Here is a 19,247-nt window from a genome sequence, read left to right as displayed (position 1 = left end):
GCATTCATTGTCCATTCTAGATGTCATCTGCTGTTGTGGCCCTGTGCCTGTCCTATATCTCTGTGCTACTATGCCGGGGGGGGGGGGGTCAGAATCTCAACCTAGCATGCCCACTGTCAGGGAAGTGACCACTGGTAGTATTTCTTCCTCTAAGTCCCTGGAGGAAATCCCCTGACTTGCTTCCCCTATTCTCTGCGTTGTTCGTCAGGGCCGCTTATCTATTGCCAGTATTCAGGGACTGGCTTGGTTGCATTTCAGAAATTACTTTGTCCTTCTCGGTCTCTGCCTGTTTTTTTTATGGGGCCACGATCGAGTGATGGCACAGTTTCTCTTTGGGCTTTTGCCTCTGCCATTTCCCTGGCTTGTTTCTCACTTGTTTCTGCAGAGTCTGGTGCTCCCGTGACTCCAGCCAGTCCCAGGCCTCTGAGGCCATTGCAAAGGAGTGGGATCCATCTTGATCAATGATTCATAATTTGTCTGGAAAGAACAGAGCATTTCTAAGATTCAGTGGTCTCAGGTTGCATTTCACTGCTAGAAAGCTTTCCTTCTGATGCTGTACCGCATTAATATAATCTGTATATATGTTTACAGAACCTCTGCCCAATTCCCACGGGGCATGTGCCCGGGCGAGCTGGAACATGTGGTTTTGGTAATGTAAAAGTCTAGCAAAAATCAGTTGGGGCAGAGCTCCGAGCCTTGGCGACCTACCGGGTATCCTGTGGGCCCTTTCAACTGTGAGCAGGTTTGACACTTTGCCCCCTCACCCCCCAGCACTATGCACAGGAGCCATTTTTTTAGAAACAGCTCCATGCTATGGTCCTATACTCACTCCGGGAGCCCCACCAGTCGCACATTATTGTGCCAGGACCGGCCCTCTCCATCCTCTATACGCTCCTGTAGGTAGGAAACAGTCTTCTGCAGTTTGCGTACCTTGACAACTGTCTCTGAAAGTGTGGGTTTTAACTTGGCCAGTGATGATTCTGTCTCATCTACAGCTCTGTGAGTTTTTTGTGGTCAGTCTGTAGGAACCCTAGGTTGAGGCTGAATTAATCACTAATAAATTTACATTTATTAGCTGTTAAGAATTTACATGAATTAGGATAACGTAGAGTAAAATTGTGTATCATGGAAAATGTGCCCACAGATGTAGCCACCACAAGATGAACGAAAAGTGATTATGAATATACATTCATAGTCTAAATGATGTGCACTTGTAGAATAAAATGTATTGGTGGACATATCAGTATTATGCATGTACTTAAATAATATTAGGTATCGACAAATCATGTAGTTTGGGCCCAGTTGACTGGGCCTCATGTTTAGTTGTATGGCAGAAATAATTAAATAAATGTACATGTTCTGTGAAAGCTGAGAATTTATCTTGTCTATTGTTCACACGGAGCTGACCAAGCGATTTGTAAATGTCTTAAACCTTCTCATGAGAACTGCCTATTAGAATGTCTTGCTCTAGAAATTGTTACAAAAGTCTCCTTGATGCGTGGGACAGCGATGTTCCGAGGAACCAACAATGGATGCACTGACTACAGCTAGGATTGCAACAATAGACTAACCTGGCAATGGGAACAGGAGAAGAGGATCCAATCATCGACATCTGAAAAACTGTTTGGTTATATTTTAGATTTATAGTTAATAGCTTATTGGTTCTACTGTAAACGTACGATTTTCTGACCAATGACATTGTGAGACGATACTTTATGCAAGTTTACCTTAGCCTGCTCACACTTAGGATTGTTATTTCCTTTCCTGATTGCTTCGAGCCCATTTTCTGATCCCGTGCAATCCATTCTTTCTACCCTTGCTAGAGTGCTATGCGTGGAGCACTGCAGTTCCATGTATTTTGTAAATCTGTGTTGGTGCCGATTTTTTAGCTTAAATGTCCCTAAGTTGGTTCAGTTAACTTAGAGCCCAGCCATGGCTGAGCCATCCCCTTTCATTGCCCCTTTGCTGATGCTGACCAACAGATGTCCAGCTGACGAATAAACCATCTCTTGCTGACTCATTGAGGAGAGGTATAACAAAATGCTATTCTTTCCATGCTGTATCAGTATTGCTTTTAGGTACCAACCGCTATTAGAGCCATAGTTAGTTGTTTTCCAAATTAACTTTGACTAAATTGTTTTGCATGAAGCCCAAACATGCCATTATAATTGGAAGATTAGTTAGTATGCCCGAATGTTGACCATTGTCTTTAACCAAGAATCGATTCTGTTCATCTGTCGAATCTAGATGTATACTATCTCTGTTTTACAATTATTGTTATTGATTTGTACTGTAAACCTCAAGTGTTTGATTATAAATGCTTTAGCTACATTGAGATTATTTAGACGCTTTGGTCAACCTGGGTTGTTTGTATACGTTTATCATTTGGTTTTAAGACTAATTTACGTGATATTAGCATTGTTAAAATAAACATTTGAACTTTACTAAAAGGTATGTTTATTCATGACCTGATGGGTCATGGTGCGTAAAGATTATTGACTCCAAAAGCATTGATGGTGTTTTTTGATTATATTGATGTATTGATGTTAAAATTATGGATTATGGTGGAATCACTCCACGCCTAGTTGAAAGGTCCATCGAACATCTAACTCATCCCCTTATCAATTAAATTATAAAAGACCAAATAAGGCCAGACGCGCTAACAGATTCACTGCTTAACTTTTGTGTTCTAGGGCCATTTTGGTATCGCAGATCTCCCCAGTATTGCTGAGGTGTTAGCTGGCAGCCTCTCTTCCTGCAAACCCTCCTTAGATTTAGGGGAAATCTATTGCAGGGCCCATCTTCTGTGGTTTGGGTCACACCATGGTTGTGCTGGTCTCTGGGGCTCCAGGGGTTCCCTTGTTGGTGGAGACTCATTTGGGGAACCCCAATTCCTGCTCAGTCTCCTCACTTGGAGTCATCTTACACCGACGGCCCCATCCCCTCTGGCCTCCCCAGTGCCAACCAGACAGCCCCCCACAGGCTAGGCCCAAGCGGCGAAGGGACCAGGGACCAGGTGGATGTCAACAGGGCCCCAAGCAGGCATGGGCACCCCAGCTCACCTTTTCGGTAGGACACGTCAATCTTTACACCAATCAGCTGCTGGAATCACTGCCCTGCTGTCTCTTAAAGTGACTTGCTAGGCACAATCTCCCCCGGCTCTGTAGTTCTCCATATCTTCTGGATGGGAACCCCCTCAACACAAACTGCCTTCATGACCACTATCCCCGGGCATCTGCATGGCAATGGGCCCTCTTGAAATGTTGTCACCCGTCTTCCTGGGAAGGATTCTAGTGGTGGCTTTGGCCCCTCTAAGCTGGTTTCCTGTCTCATCGCTCCCCACGGTGCCAAGCCTCACTCAGGTTGTGGGAGCCACAGCTATTTTGTTTGCCGTGGCTGCTTCTATTGTCAGGCCGCCCATCAGGGTGACCACGTATTGGGTTGCTGCCTGGCCCCCCAGGCTTCTTGTCAGGGCCTGTAAGGGCTCCTACTGCAAATCAATACCTCTGGGGGGCAGGAGAAGTCCTCCTTGGGGCTCTGTGCTGGAGCTCAGCCACGTGCAGCCCGCTCCATTCACAGCTGGTAATGCCCCTCCCCATGGACCCCCAGAGGCTACTTTTGGGCCACATGGGTTTGTCCAACCATTTGTGAACACATAAATGATGCAGCAATATTAACTGCTCATGCCAAAGCACAAGGCCTTGTCTGTGCAGTACCATCTCACTCTAAATTAGGTGAGAGTTGCACAGGTCCTGCCAGGATAAGTGAAACAGCCCTCTCAGAAGCACTTAGGAAAGAAGAGATGCCCAATGCCCTATGCAAGAAAGAACAGCACATTTACACCTCATACTAGTGCGAGTGAGAGCCACTAGGGACAGATGTGTGGTTCACATGTGAGCGGTGTATGTTTTGTGAGATCTGGGTGACAATGGCTGCCGGTCTAGGTGTGTGTGCCTGCGTTATTTGTATGAACACATACACTCCCATGCAGCTTACAAATATGCACAGACCCTGACCATCAGCACACTCCTTTTGTAACAATTGGCACCACCAGCACTCTTGCACATAACATACACACATCACATAAACGTGGGCGGCATGTATAAGGGAAATTGGGGCTACAATGTTGTATTATAATACATAGGAAACCAAAACACTGGAAATTCGGAGGATCGAATGTTGTAATATGAAGACACTGGAGCAATAACCTTGAATGTTCAAACAGTGAAATTCACTTTTTTTTTGGTTTACCGCGTTTTTGTTTCTTGGAATTTTCCATATATACTGCTGAATTCACCTTTTGCTTCCTTTTCTTTAAAGCAGGGGTGGAGGGTCACTTGATGCCGGCTTCTTCTACCTTTCCCTCTCCGACCCTTCTTCTCCATCCTACAGATTTTCTTAGGCACTTTTTTAGGTCGAGCGCGCAAGCACTCTGGCCTGTTGTAATCTATCTGTGGGCTTTTAACCACGCCCACCGCACGCCCATCACTATGACTGGTTCATGGGCTTGCCTTTAAAAAAATCCTTTGTTATCATTGGTAAATGCTTTATGTTTGTCCCTCTATGGGGCAGTTTTGTTACCGCCTTGGCCATCGACCCTATTACATGGATAATTGCACGTTTGCCGATACATTTGACTGCAAGCTAACTACTTTTTCTTTTTGTGTCTCTCCTTCGCACTCACGCTCATGGCGGCTGTGGTGCTTTGAATCGGCTGGCTTATGTCAACTGTTTTACTTTTGATTTTCAATTTATGTGGCAAGAAAAGTCCAGTTAGGAATTACAACGCTAGTAGCTCTAACGCGAGCAAACGCGAGACTCATTGCATTGCAAATGCTTGTTCTTGTCTTGTTTCCTCACAATTGTCGCAGGTCCCTCCAGCACTGCGTAGACAGCAAGGATCTACCAATCATATGAATGTACTTTTGAAAAATGCATGCTTGGAATTTCCCCTTTATCCACTGTCATGTATCACGGTTGTCAAAATAGATTTCGCTTGGCCAGGTAATGCTGTGAAAACTTCTTACGCTACAAATGAGCTGTTTTTTATTTTGCTTAATAAAAATGAATTACCCCAATAAAGTTGCATTTATTGATGTTTTTAAGATTGGCTGTCCCAGCTGTCTGTTATTGTCGCATTGGCATTTTAAAGCAATTTCTATATTTTTGCTTTTGTATACTTCCACTACTTTTCTTAGTAGTATAACTGCATACTGATGGTACAATATGTCGCGCTGCCAGTTTAACAACCGGCAGCCATCTCTCTGCTGCACCCATGATGAGGGATTATGGCGACAGTCTCACTGAGCTAACAAACACCTGACTGGAGCAGATCTGCTGCAATTGATAACCAAAACACTGCACTCTTCTTTCTGAGAAGGTGCATATAGTGCCCTATCATGTGACCCAGTGTTGTACCTTCCCAAAACCTATTCAGATCGTCTTATTCGGTTGGACTGAATGCTACAATGAACTTTTACTGCGTGGTCACTGAGCCTTTACTGGTACAGGACGGGCCACTGGAATTATGAGTCAAGGGAGGGGGCAATTTATTCGGTAGGGATTGACCACATTATGTTGCAGGGTGTACTAAATTATGTGACAGTAAAGGGCAAATTACGCATCCTAATGCAGCACATGTTGAAGAAGTATGACTCCATAATTTTCTAATTTTTACGCATAGTAACAGTGCATGGGCAAAGGTTTTTACCTCGTATCAGTTTACCACCTAACTATAGCAATCAGCAATTGAAAAAGTGATTTGCTGGCAACAAATGTGAAACTGAGTAACTTTTGATCCCTTTGATTTAGAGACATTTTTTGGTAAGATCTGCAAAGTATGCAGAAGATGATGGATTATGAGCCAAGTGCAGCAAATTCATAATTTGGTTAAAAACACTGCAGCCTCAGAACCGCATAAGGCCAGTGGCCTCGAAGATAGGACACTGGCTACAATCCGGCTCATCGGGATACCACGCAAAATGACTTGGGTCTTCGATGAGAGAAAAACTAAGAAGCAACCGTCCTCTTTCTTGCCCGTTTAAGACCAGTACAGTTAGAAAAAGCAAAACATGCAATCTTTCGGAGATGTTATGTTTATTAGACTTAGAGCCTCATTATGAATTTGGTGGTCCGTGCACCGACATGGCAGCGGTCCGACTGCAGTCAGGTTGGCGGTCGGACCGCCATATTAAGAGTCATGTGGGCCTATGGAGCAAAGACCACTGCGGTCCCTCCAGCACTGCCAGGCAGCAGAGACCGCTGTGGTCACAAGGCAGCACAAACAGGCCGGTGGAGACAGTGTTTTTACCAGGCACATTATGAGGTGCACACCGCCAATGTGGCTGTGGCGGTCCAACCACCACATCTCAGCAGGTGGAAACGGGGAGTAGAAAGGGAGACACTCACCTGTGGGCAGCCTTAGACACACCTGGTGTCACTATGGAGCCCATCACACATGTCCTGCCGGTGCTGATGATCCTCGAAGGTGCTCAAAATCCATGCGCTGTGGACACAACCGCCAGTAAGTATACACACCTACCTGTGTCATGCAGCTCAACATAGATCGTCATGCCGTCGTCCACATGATGTGGGTGTCACAGTACCGGAAACAAGTACATTTTTCTTTGTGTCCCGGGTCGGAATCATACACAAATAAGGACACATTCACAGTCACCAAACGCCCTCTTTGTGCAGGTCACTGACACTGCACCATAACGCTACACAAAACCACACATCTGACCAGCTCAGGCACAGGGACAGTGAAGTCTAGACAACATTGTGTCACACAACACTAACAAGACAGCAACATCACATCTACAAATACAACTTAGACACTCACATTGCACACATGCCATGGACAGCCAATACAATCAACACATTGTATTGTAGTGAATTGTAATAGCACTTAATGGCTAGTAGTACGCTACTCCACAATGCAAAAGGATTAGTGATGGATTAGTGTAGGGAAACATAAGTATAGTATTAGTTTCAGAAAAGGGAAATATGAGTTAATTTGAGCGGTAGACTTGTGAGTCTGTTAGTTGGATTGAATAGAATAATGGAGGGATAGAAAAGGGAAGAATCCAGAAAGTGTTAATTGGGAGATCACAATAGTAAGGTGAGGTTTGGGATGAGCAAAGGAGAGATGGAGGAGGGAAGAGTCTGTAGAAAGGGATTAGAGAGATCATAGTAGTAAAATGAGGTTTGGGATGAGTCAAATGAGAGATACATGAGGGAAAATTTAGTAGGGTTGTCTGGGAGATCATAGTAGTAAACTGAGGTTTGGGGTGAGCCAGGAGGGATAGAGGGGGGAAGAGTCTAGAAAGGGTCATTTTGAAGACCACACTAGTAGAATGAGTTTTGGGATGAGTCAGGGAGTGGTGATAGAGGATCAACTGAGAGAGGTTTAGGGTGAGACAGAGTAGTGCATTGGAGAGAATTGGTTTTGTACAGTAGGGCTAAAGTAATAAATATAAGCTCCATAATTACACAGAAGAGAAAAATATGTATAAGGAAAATAGTAAATTGAGATTTAAACTTGAATAAACACATACTTTCAAGTGTTGCGATATTTGAAGGTAATTTATTTCTGTACTTTTTATACCATTATTTTTATTTTTTCCTCACTATTTCAATAGTGAAATGCTTGTAGATAAATAGTTCAGATAATATTTACCTATTGTGAAAGAGAAACAAAAACATAGTTACTATATATATTTGGTCAAAGAAATACATGCTTATATATGTACATATAGTCAAATTATAAATGTTTACATACACATTGCTGTTTGTGTATGGTTATTATGTAGGATACAGCCAACTCTTGAGTAGTCTTCTGAAAATAAGGTATTTATCTGTGGATCTTCTATTTGGGGTGAAGAACTCCATAGTTTGGCCGCTTGAACAGAGAAAGATATACCACCTATTGTCTTTTTCTTGTATGGTGGGGTTTTGAGGCGAGGTGTCAATCTTGAGCGGAGGTTCCTTTGTTTAATGTATTTGGTGATTTTTTTGTATGGATGTGGCATGGAACACAAACAACACTACCATTAAGCAGCCCTGCAATGAACACACACATCACCCACATTGCAACACAATGGAAGGACAATGGGATGCACAATAGTCTGAGACAACTATACAAAGCTCACATGCAAACAATACCTGCATAATAGCGATGGTGGTATCAGGAGCACTCAGGGAAGGATGCCACACTGGGACACATATTACTTTGCACATGCCCCTAAAACAACATTTGCATAGAAACTGGCCCCTCTGGTATCCCAAGGACAAACAATACTAGACTAAAGTGACATGCCTATCTGCACAATGTGGAATTGCAAATCAACAAAGCAAATACAACTCAAACTGCATGGGACATACAGCTACATGAAGTAGCTGCAAGGTGCACACAGCTAAATGGAAACATGCACAGTCAAATGCAAACAAAGTTAGCACAACTGAACACACTCCATGTCTGCACAAACAAAACTCAAGCTGCCACACATTAGATAAATCCATAATCCATATCAGGGGGACAAGCTAATCAGGACCCCAATGATTATGCTCTCTCCTCCAAATTTGGTTGTTTTGATACTTCATACACCGGATAATTAGCATACTGGTGTACCCCTGTAAGTCCCTGGTAGATGGTACATAGATACCCAGTGCATTGGTACACCAGTGGTCTCCCATGGGCTGCAGTATGTATTATGCCACCCAGGGGAGTCCATTCAAACTGTGTCTGCAGGCCTGCCATTTGCAACCTGTGCAAAATGGTGCATGCACCCTTTCACTGCTGGTCACTATACCAGGTCCCTGTAAGTCACCCCTATGGTAGGTCCTTCCAACCCAAAGGGCAGGGTACAGGTTCCTGTGTGTGTGTGGGCACCCCTGCATGAGCAGAGGTGCCCCTACGAACTCCAGTTCCAATTCCATGGACTTTGTAAGTGCAGGTAAGCCATTTTATCTATGAATTGGCCACTGGTCAGCTTGGTATCAAACATGTCTGAAACATACCCCAATAATGATTCCAGTATTGGTGGCATGATTCCATGCACCCTGGGGCTCCTCAGAGGATCCCCCAGTTCTGCTCCTACCAAACTTCCAGGGTCTGCGGGCAGTCCACGCTGCTGCACCCCCCCCCGACATGATTCTGCCCTCCTGCTGCTTGACCAGCTTGAGCAGGGGACAGCAGAACAAAATATTTCCTGTAGGAGAGGGGTGCAACCTCCTCTCCTTTGGAAATGTGTGTTACTGGGCTGGGGAGGGGTAGCCTTCCCAGGCCACTTGACTGCTTTGAAGGGCACATTTGGTACCCTCCTTGCATAATCTAGTTTGTACCAGTCCAGGGACCACCGTTCTGGCGTGAAACACACAAAGAAAAGGGAGAGACCACTCCCCTGTCCATCTCCACCCCTAGGGTGGTGGGCAGAGCTGTTCCATGTGACTATTTGGTTCTGCCATCTTGGAACCCTCCTGATAGAAGGTCACCCCAGAGAATGACCAAACCCCCTTTTTATCCTATTTAGGGACTCCCTGGTTGGGTGGGGCTCCAGATTCATCGTGCAAGATACTGCAAGGAACTCTCTGCAAGACATCTTCTGCTCCTGGCCTCTAGAACTGCTGCTGGGCTACACTGGAACTGGCCAAGACTGCACCGCCTGAGAAGACTTCTCTTTGCAACATTGTTTCTGTGTCTCCTACAGCATTCTGCAACATCTCCAAGGCTGTATATCTTTTGGGGTCGGCAAGACTTTGACTGCGCCAAGAGGCAAGAAGGAATCTCCCTTAAAGTGAAGGAGTCACTCCCCTGCAACCACAGGCACCTAAGGCAACAACGTCCAGCTGGTGGGATCTTCTGTCCATCAGATCTTTGAAGATTCTCCAACACAGGTGGTGGTTCTGAGGGATTCCCTGTGTCCTCTCTGCCTTCTGTCCAACGTGGGAGATGGTGAGCCCTTGTCTCTGCCACTGGGACAGAACCCCTGTACACCGCAGCTGTTGCACCAACCAAGTTTTGCAGACTGCTTCTCCGAGGGATCTTCAGGCTCCAAGTTACCCCAGCCCCCAGCACTCTACCTCTGTAAGGACAGTCTCCTCTCTGCAGCTCCAGCAATGTGGGACTCCTCTTCAGGTGTGCTGGCTGGGCCTCACTGCGACTTACTGTGCCTGCTGCCAGTGGGTTGCTTGTAGGGGCTTCAACTGCTTCTTCTGACTCTCCTGCATCCTGAGGATCAGCCCGGACTTCCATCCAAGGGTTGAGTCCCCAGGACCTTGCTGGTCCTCCACAGCTCTGCAAAACTTCCAACAACTCCTTTTACATTTGCCTGTGCTTGTTGGTGGTCCTACTGATCCATCTTCGACCCGGCGACCGGCGAGGGAGAGCTCGTAGGTGACTTCAGGGAATTCTCTGCAGCTCCTGGTTCCCTCTGCTGGACTCCATCCATCACCATCGACCCGGATCTTCAGCTACAGAAGGGTGGGCATTGCCTCCTTTCCCACCTGGACACTCCTGCGTGGACTGGACTCTGTCCTATTCTTTTGCAGGTTCTCCTCACCCAGTATACACTCTTGGGTTCCACCGGTCTGGTCCTGTTTCTGCATCTCCCCAATCACGCCATCCACTTACATTCTGGTGGGGGACACCCTTTCGTATTCCATTTTTTAAGTAGATGGTTTTCCCCCCTATAGGGCCCTTGCTAATTTATACTTTTCATGAGTACTTACTAGTGTATATTTTGTGTGTTCATACCTCCAGAGGGAGGTATACCAATAGTAGTCTAGTTTAGTGTGCCTACAATAAAGTACCTTTATTTTTGCAACACTGTGTGGTTCCTTTCATGTGTGATAGGTTACTGTGTAACCACTGTGGTATTGCAAGTGCTTCACATGCCTTCTAGATAAGTCTTAGCTGCTCACCACAGCTACCCTAGAGAGTTCTGGCTGCCTAGACGCTGTAACACTATCTAATCAGTGTTGGCTGGAACAAGTATAAGGTGTAACACGACAGGTGTCCACCACACATTGTGCCAGCTTCCTACACTAAGCACTTTGTTACATGTTTCTACATCAGTGGCTTAGACATGCACATTGTGGCTAAAAACTAGGACTACTTGTCATGTTCCTCATTGCTATTGCAGTTGTACATGCCAAATGACATGCAATAACGCTTAAGACTATGTGTCAGCCAATGATCAATGGTGACATGCTCCTGTCTGTGGCACAACATGAAATGTACCCCCATTGTAAATGTCTTATTCCACACACAGGTTGCCATGCACATATATGTGAGGGAGTACAGACATCATCCCATCAACACAGGTAGACCATGCATGAAACATCAGCTTACAAATGTTTTTCTAAAGCGAAAGGGACACATGCTGACATGTAGACACACGGAATGGTGGCAACAGTGATGGCACATGAATCATGTTAATAGACATTCCCCACTTACCAAGGGAAAGTAGTGATCTGTAGCTGCAACCAAAGAACAATAAAGGCTCTGTCACATGTATGACGGCCCTCTTCACATTACAGAGAGTAGTGAGGCACCAGCACCCATCACGCGATGAAGACAGCTAGCCTCTGGGTGGCAGATGCCAATATACTTATTTAACCAAACACATGGCTGGGGACAGTGACCCATCACTTCCTTACTCTTGGCCTGTAACACTGAGGAGAAGTGGTCTACAATTTACATTCACTACATCAACAAACAGTACTTGATTGATCACTGTACACAGCCATATGCTGTCCCTGGAAAGCAATTGTGGATTGTACTCAGTTGTGTTCTAGTCCCTAGGCCAATAGGCAAGGCACATCAGTGTACAACATATGACATGTCTACGCAAACAATCACTCATCTACTGTGTTCCACATGGCTCATCCTTAATCGTCAGGGGAGATGTCAAAACCTAACACATTCACTTGGCACTGTGACTAGCAGGAATATGCCGTGTACTCATCCCCTTGTGTCAGCTGTGCTGTCCTCAAATGCCCATCAAGATCTGGGTAGGCCACCGCCAGAACGCATGCCATTAGGAGGGCCATGGTCCGATGGGCACCCCGCCCACGCTGAAAGGATCACCCCAGCTGGACCTCTGTGCTTTTCTGGGCCCAGCGTCTCAGGTCCTCCCACCTTTTTTCTGCAGTGGGTGCCCCCCGCCAGCTTTGGACCCCCAGGGTCTGCACCTTCTTGGTGATGGCTCTCCATAGTTCCTTTTTCTGATTGGCATTGACCTGCATGAATGCAAAAGACAAATCAAGCGATTACAATCACAAGTTTTTTCTCAAATGGTTTAGTTACATTTGTGTCAGAAACACCAAGCTAGAACTTTTCTATTTGTTAACACTCCACAAGTGTGAAACACACATGCCAATAAGTACAGGGACCTGACTACAGACATCTGTATTAGCATCTGCAGATAAACCCAGTACCCTGCTCTGGGCCTACAATGACTAAGTAAGCTTACTGACATCAGGAAACCCATGTTCTAGCAACCTGCACTGTGATGTAAGCCATAATGATAACCTACACACCTATGTGGCTTCTGAAGAGTAAACTCCTTTAGCGTGAATGGCATGTGAGATTGAATCACTGCATACAGTCCCTACAGGCAACTGCCAGAATACGAATGTCAACATTACACATGAGTAACAATCAAGGGGCTGCTATTGTGGGTGCCGAGAGTGTCTTCCTTGTCCATCTGTGAACATGTGGTATAACAAATGCAAACTCATGCCACTTCAAGGGGTGGGTTCCTTGGTATGTACCCGTACCACACAACACTCCTTTCAACACATCCTTTTATTCCACAGAGATGGCATCCAACTAACAAAGGCATGCATTGTACAGTTTTTGCTATGTGGCCAAGCTACTGAGTCACATATCATGGCCTCACAGGAATCAACACAGGCTGCATTGTGGGACTGTCAGTTATGCAATACATCTGCACAGGACAAATATGACCTGTGTGAAGGTGACAACAGAGCTGTGGGAGTAAAGGGCCCGTCATGAGTCTAAGACACACATTGATAATGATGCATAATGCACATATGGACTAGAGTAATGATTTACCTCTGTACCCATTCCTAATCTAGTCAATAGACAGGCATTCAGGGCAGGTTTTGGCGCTAGAGCATCATATTGGCCACATGACAGGATCTGCTGGGGTACAGGGAGTGAGCACAATGCCACAGTTGCATAGCCACAGTGACACTCCCACAGCCTAGACTAGGTCCCATACTCGGAGATACATTTAACAGGCCCTGGTCTCTGCAGGCTGAGCAGACAAAACCTACATGACACTCCATGACTCCATTTTCATCACTTCCATTCATGACAGTACATCATGTGGCCAACAGCAATTTTGCATGTGGTGTGTGTGGCAACCCGAAGGCCAGAGTCAGGATATGCCTTCCACACAACAGTTTAGCAATGCCAGATGTGGTTTGAAAGATCTGTGGCACTATACACAGTACTCACGAGTCTCAAATGACTCATCCAACATCCATACACAGCTACGGCTGTCATGCACATACATCTGACATTTCAAACAAACATGAGGAAAGAAATGTCATTGGATGGCAGTAATGTGTCTCTACCTAGTTATGTGCATCCAACACAAGGATGATCTAGGATCCCAAACCCCCCCCACAAAACAATGTGACTGAACTTAAGATATGGCACTGGCTACCAATACCTGCACATTGTCCATCCCATTGATGCCAAACTGACTGAAAAAACAGGCACACAAATAGCCTAACGCACACAGGGGTACATCCTTGTCTGTGAGTGGGGAAAGGATGGTGAAGTACATCGAAAAATGTGCACATGAGGTACTTAGTTGCTCCGCTGGTGAGCCATAGAGCTGTTCATACAGGGGTAGGAACTCATTTACAAGCCTCTCCAGTTCCTCGTGAGAGAAGGCAGGGGCCCTATCACCTGCTGGACGTGACATGATTGCTCCCAGTGGCAGCACACAGCACCTCAGGTCATGGAAGTGTTGCTGGCAGCAGTGTCAGGAGTCAAGTGAGTGAATCTGCAGAACATGGCAGTCAGGTCCGCTACATACGCGGTCATCACTGCCGGCGGACACAGCTATTGTCCCGCAACTGCCACTGGCAACAATGTTAGCCTATGGCTGTGGCCACCGCAGTTGCAACCGCCTACCACCATGATGACTTCCGCCGGTGGTTACAGGCGGTTCGTAATGTCCTGTGGAGTAGTTCAGGCATCCGCCATTTTGTCGGCCTGTAATGTTGTCCTGGGGTTTTTAAAATACAATATACATACAAAAAAGGTTTTTTGACCTCGCAAACATGCTTATCCTGTATTACAGGTCCTACTACTTAACCATCATTGTAGTATGTTGCAGGGCACAGTTGGCATTTAACAGTGAGGTACAGTCCACCACCACTGATGGTCATTTTGGCTGTCGAGATATACAGTGACATTTCGAGGGGAAAATGTGTTGCACATTTTTGGTTTTGCTCCGAATCTATGTTGTGGACACGTGTTGAAAATCATGGGGATCGCATGTGACCCTTGTGTTATTTGTAGCTCAGATGTGTACTGGGTGCCATGTCTATCCAGTCAGAAATGCTTTGTCACATGATATCATTGGCCTGCATCATGTATGTTGCTGTGGACATACTGACTTATGTTGGAAATCATTTCTTGCCATACATAGGTACCCATGGAGAGGAAGGATGTGACAATCTCCTGTCTACCGTCCACTGCCAGACCTTCAGACCATGGAGTAAAGGCACATAATAATGTTCTACTGCCTGGATAGATAAACAATAGCAGACTTATGGCATCGGTTGGAGCCAGATCTGATGCCAGCTATTAGTTATCCAACCAGCATACCACCCATTGCACAGGTCATGTCAGTATTGCACTTCCTAGCCACAGAGTCCTTCCAACATACAGTGGCCCCATCTGCTGGTATGTCCCAACCAATGTTCAGTCTGGTGTTGAAGGATGTCCTGTCAGCAATGTTGAAACACCTTGACAGCTATATCCGGTTTCCACAACGTGAGGATTCAGCCTATGTGAAGGCTGAAATTGATGGTTTTGCATGCATCCCAGATGTGGTGGGGGCCACTGATGGCACACATGTTGGCATGGTCCCACCACAGGCAAATGAACACGTTTATCGCAGCAGAAAGAACTACCATTCCATCAACGTGCAAGTTGTTTGTTTGGCAGATCTTTACATTTCACATGTATGTGCCAGTTATTCAGGTTCAGTCCATGATTCCTTCATAATACAGAATAGGACCATACCCCAGCTGATGTCACAACTGTACCTGGAGAGGGCCTGGCTGGTCGGTAAGTCACATCTGTCATGATTATGTGTGTGCAATGTCTGATGCGACAATCATGGAGTGCACATATGTCCCCTTCCTTTAGAGGAGACTCCGCCTATCCAAACCATCCTTGGTTGTTTATGCCAGTAAAGAATCCAACTACGCCAGGGGAATTCCGCTTCAATGAGGCCCATGTAAGAACATGCGGGTAGTGGAGCAGGCATTTGGACTCCTGAAGGCCAGATTTAGGTGTCAGGACTGGACTTGTGGAGCCCTCCTCTTCTCACCTGGAAAAATGTATCAGATCACTGTGGCATGCTGCATGCTCCACATGATCGTCCTGCAGAGGAATATCCCATATATCCCAGAGGAGGGGGAGCCTGCAGTGCCACCGGGTGAGAATCCTGAAATGCCAAGTGAGGATGACAGTGGTGGAGAGGAAGCAGCTGAGTTGCAGGAAGATCTCATCAATAGCTACTCCTCATGAGTGTAATTATGTTATGTGTTGTGCTGATTGTGACTTCACAATGAACTGTAGTTGGAAGAAAGTGTGAAGTTGAGTTTTTTAGCAACAACTAGGGGGCTGATACTCTGCAATATCCAGCCAAAGGATGCTTCAAGAGTTACCCTTTGACATATCTCCACCTGGATGATGTTGCTTTTTTGTGTCAGTTTCCTTGCAGTGTAATTAAATTTCCAGTTTCTTGCGATGTAGTCTGTGTAATAAGTATATTCTCAAGCCTATACTCCTTGTTTTATCTCTGTACAAGTACCTTCACCATGACATTCTCACGTGGGCATTTCAGAGTTGTGACATTGGCAGGTACCTGATGCTGTTGTGACATAGGAAGTGGACATAAATTGCTCCAGGTAATGTAGGCCACATATTTGGGGTGTATGAGACTTGTGCCAAGGCAGCTTGCACAATGTTTGGATGGATGGTCAGAAGTTCAGATTGTACTTGTTTTGTGTGCTGTGGTGGGCTGAAAGTTTCATGTGTTTCATCATGTGGGCATGAAATATGTAGTCATAGATTGCAACCAAGTCATTCACCCTTCAGATTGGCTAAACTCTCTTCTTGTATGACCTTTATGTAGCTTTAGATGTATTTCATCATTGCAGGCGACAATGCCTGTGCCACATCTCTGACATGTTTGTGTCATACCACCAGGTGTATGGTCTTTGGATTAAGATGGGCCTGTGAAAAGGGACTGTTGTACTGCCACCTGTCTGTATTGTGGATTATGTGATGTTGGATTACTTTGGTGTGGTATGTGATAAGGCTCTAGCTGCTTTAATGTGTGTCTATGCCACAGGACAATGTCTGACAAATCTCTTCCTTCCATGGTCCGGTGAGCTGTTCTTTGGAATATGTACTTTGATTCAGTATAAGTCACACAATCTTGTTTCAAAAAGTCCAGACATATGGACAGCCTATGTGCTGCACACCGGAATAAAATGTTTGGTGTGACCAGAAACTTGTACACATGTGTTTGTGTGTAATGGTTGTAATCCTGAACAGGACACTGTGTACCTGTAACAAATCTCTCCTTGCACAAATAAGTTCTCTCTTCATTACATGGTTCATGTGGTCTTACATCTTTACCATCCATGGTGTTAATGTCCCTCATCACCCCTTTTAGGGAGGCCATGTTGGTATTGTGAACCTTCCACTATTCTTGCATGTCCCTATGGATGTCCATCAGTAGCTGCTTGATTTCTTGAAGTTTGGTCAAGCCCTGGCCCATCAGACCTTGGGACTCCTGATAGACCCCAAGACGTGGCTGGTGGTGTCCTGGCCAGGATTAGCCCCAGTGGCCTTACCCCGCTGGTTCACAGCATCCCTCTCAGGCACCCTACACTCCTCGGGCCTGTGCCCTTGCCACAGGGTGCCCTCTCTCTCTGGTTCCTGGACCCTCATTGTCGGAAGTGTTGCGCTGCAACTCAGGATCCAGAACTGGGGGCACAAGATGGTAGACACTGTGCTCAGTACATAGGTTGGGGGGGGCAAATGGTTGCCTGTGAGTTAGAGGCAAACGGGCTGGCAGATGTGGGCACAGTGAGTCTCGCTGTTGGTCTCTGACCAGGTTGTGCAGATGGGCAAATACCGTCCTCCACGTCCAGACATCCAGGTGTGTCTTCTTCACTGAGGGCTTCATCCAGGGGGGTAGTGGCAGTCTCTTCTGTGGCCTCTGTGTGCCCAGTGGCACTTCGACCTGTTGATGTAAAAGATTCAATATTACTGGCTGTATTGTGACATCTACCTACAACAATTTAGTGTGACACTAAGCATAGCCTGTGTACAAAGTTATTTTGCAGTTAATCCATAGTATTGGTTGCATCGACCTGACATTTGTGAAGAGTGCCAAATTTGAATTAAGTCAAGCAGCTGCTGGAATGTGGAGATCATTAGCCCTGGAGGGGATGGCCTGAGAATGCCATTTTGCCACTAGTGCAGGCAAAACAGTGGCTATGCAAGACATGTCTGGCCATTTTGATGCCTAGCTGATTATGATGCTGGCAGACCCAGGAGTTTGTATTATATGTGACTGGAGGCATGTGTTCAGTGCGGTGTGAATGTGTCTACTGCCAATACCATTCTGGTTATGCATCTTGAGGCCTTTGGACATTCGCCCTTCCTGTCCTCAATAGTTTCATCTTGGATAAGCAGGTCAAGATGGAGCTAGGTAGCCAGACACACCTCAGAGTTTAGCATGATCTGCATCTCGCTCACTCCCAGGTGAGTGAACTTCAATTGAGAGTTAGCAAGCAAGGGTATTTGAGCAAGTGACCACTGGTATGGTGTTTGGAGTTACTGAAATAGTGCCTCTTGGGAGTTGCAGTCATGTCACTCTCCATACTACACACAATTGACAAATTGTACCCTCATAAGTGAGTACACTTCAATTGAGAGTTCACAAATAGATGGATTTGTGCAAGTGAACAATGGTTTTGTGTTGGGAGTTAGACAATCAGGGCCTATTGGGCTTTGCATTCCGGTCACTCCCTCTACTTCCCACCACCATACACATGTTATCCTCCCAGATGAGTAAACTTCAATTGAGAGCTAACAGACATGGGTACTTGGGCATGTGAACACTGGACTTGTGTTTAGAGTTAGAGAAACAGAGCCTCCTGACCTTAGCAGTCATGTCACTCCCTCTACTTCATACACTTGATAAATGTCACCCCCCAGGTGAGTACACTTAATTTGTGATTTTACAAAGAAAGGTATTTGGAGAAATGAACACTGGACTGGTGTTTGGAGTGATAGTAACAGAGCCTCCTGGGAATTGCAGACATGTAACTCCCTTTATTACACACACTTAAAAAATTCAAGTGAAAGTTAAGACACAGGGGTATTTGGACAAGGGAACACTGGGCTGATGTTTGGAGTAACCGAAACAGGGTTTTGTGGGAGATGCAGACATGTAACTCCCTGTACTACACACACTGTACAAATCCTGTCCCCCCAGGTGAGTACACTTCATGTGTACCAAACAAGAGTCTTTGGAGAAGAGGACACTAGGCTGGTGAGTGAAGTAACAGGGACGGACCCTCCGGCCTTAGCAGTCAATGAATCAATCAATCAATCAAGGATTTGTAAAGCGCGGCTAATCATCCTTAGGGTCACATGGCACTGAATGTAGGCGTGGTGCTCAGTCGAAGAGCCAGGTCTTGAGGTCCTTCCTGAACTGCTTCAGTGATGCGGTCTGCCTGAACTTGAGGGGAAGTGTGCTCCATGTCTAGGCTGCTAGGCAGGAGAAGGATCTTCCTCCTGCTGTACTTTTCTGGATCTTGGGGACTGCTGCAAGGGTGAGCTGGGAGGAACAGAGATGTCTGTTGGGTATGTAGAAGGTGAGCCGGTGGTTGAAGTATGCTGGTCCTATGTTGTGGAGTGCCTTGAATGTGTGGATCAGGAGTTTGTAGGT

The sequence above is a fragment of the Pleurodeles waltl genome, chromosome 4_1 (genome assembly GCF_031143425.1).
Source record: "Pleurodeles waltl isolate 20211129_DDA chromosome 4_1, aPleWal1.hap1.20221129, whole genome shotgun sequence".
Taxonomy (NCBI): domain Eukaryota; kingdom Metazoa; phylum Chordata; class Amphibia; order Caudata; family Salamandridae; genus Pleurodeles; species Pleurodeles waltl.
Note: the sequence above shows the minus strand (reverse complement) of the source record.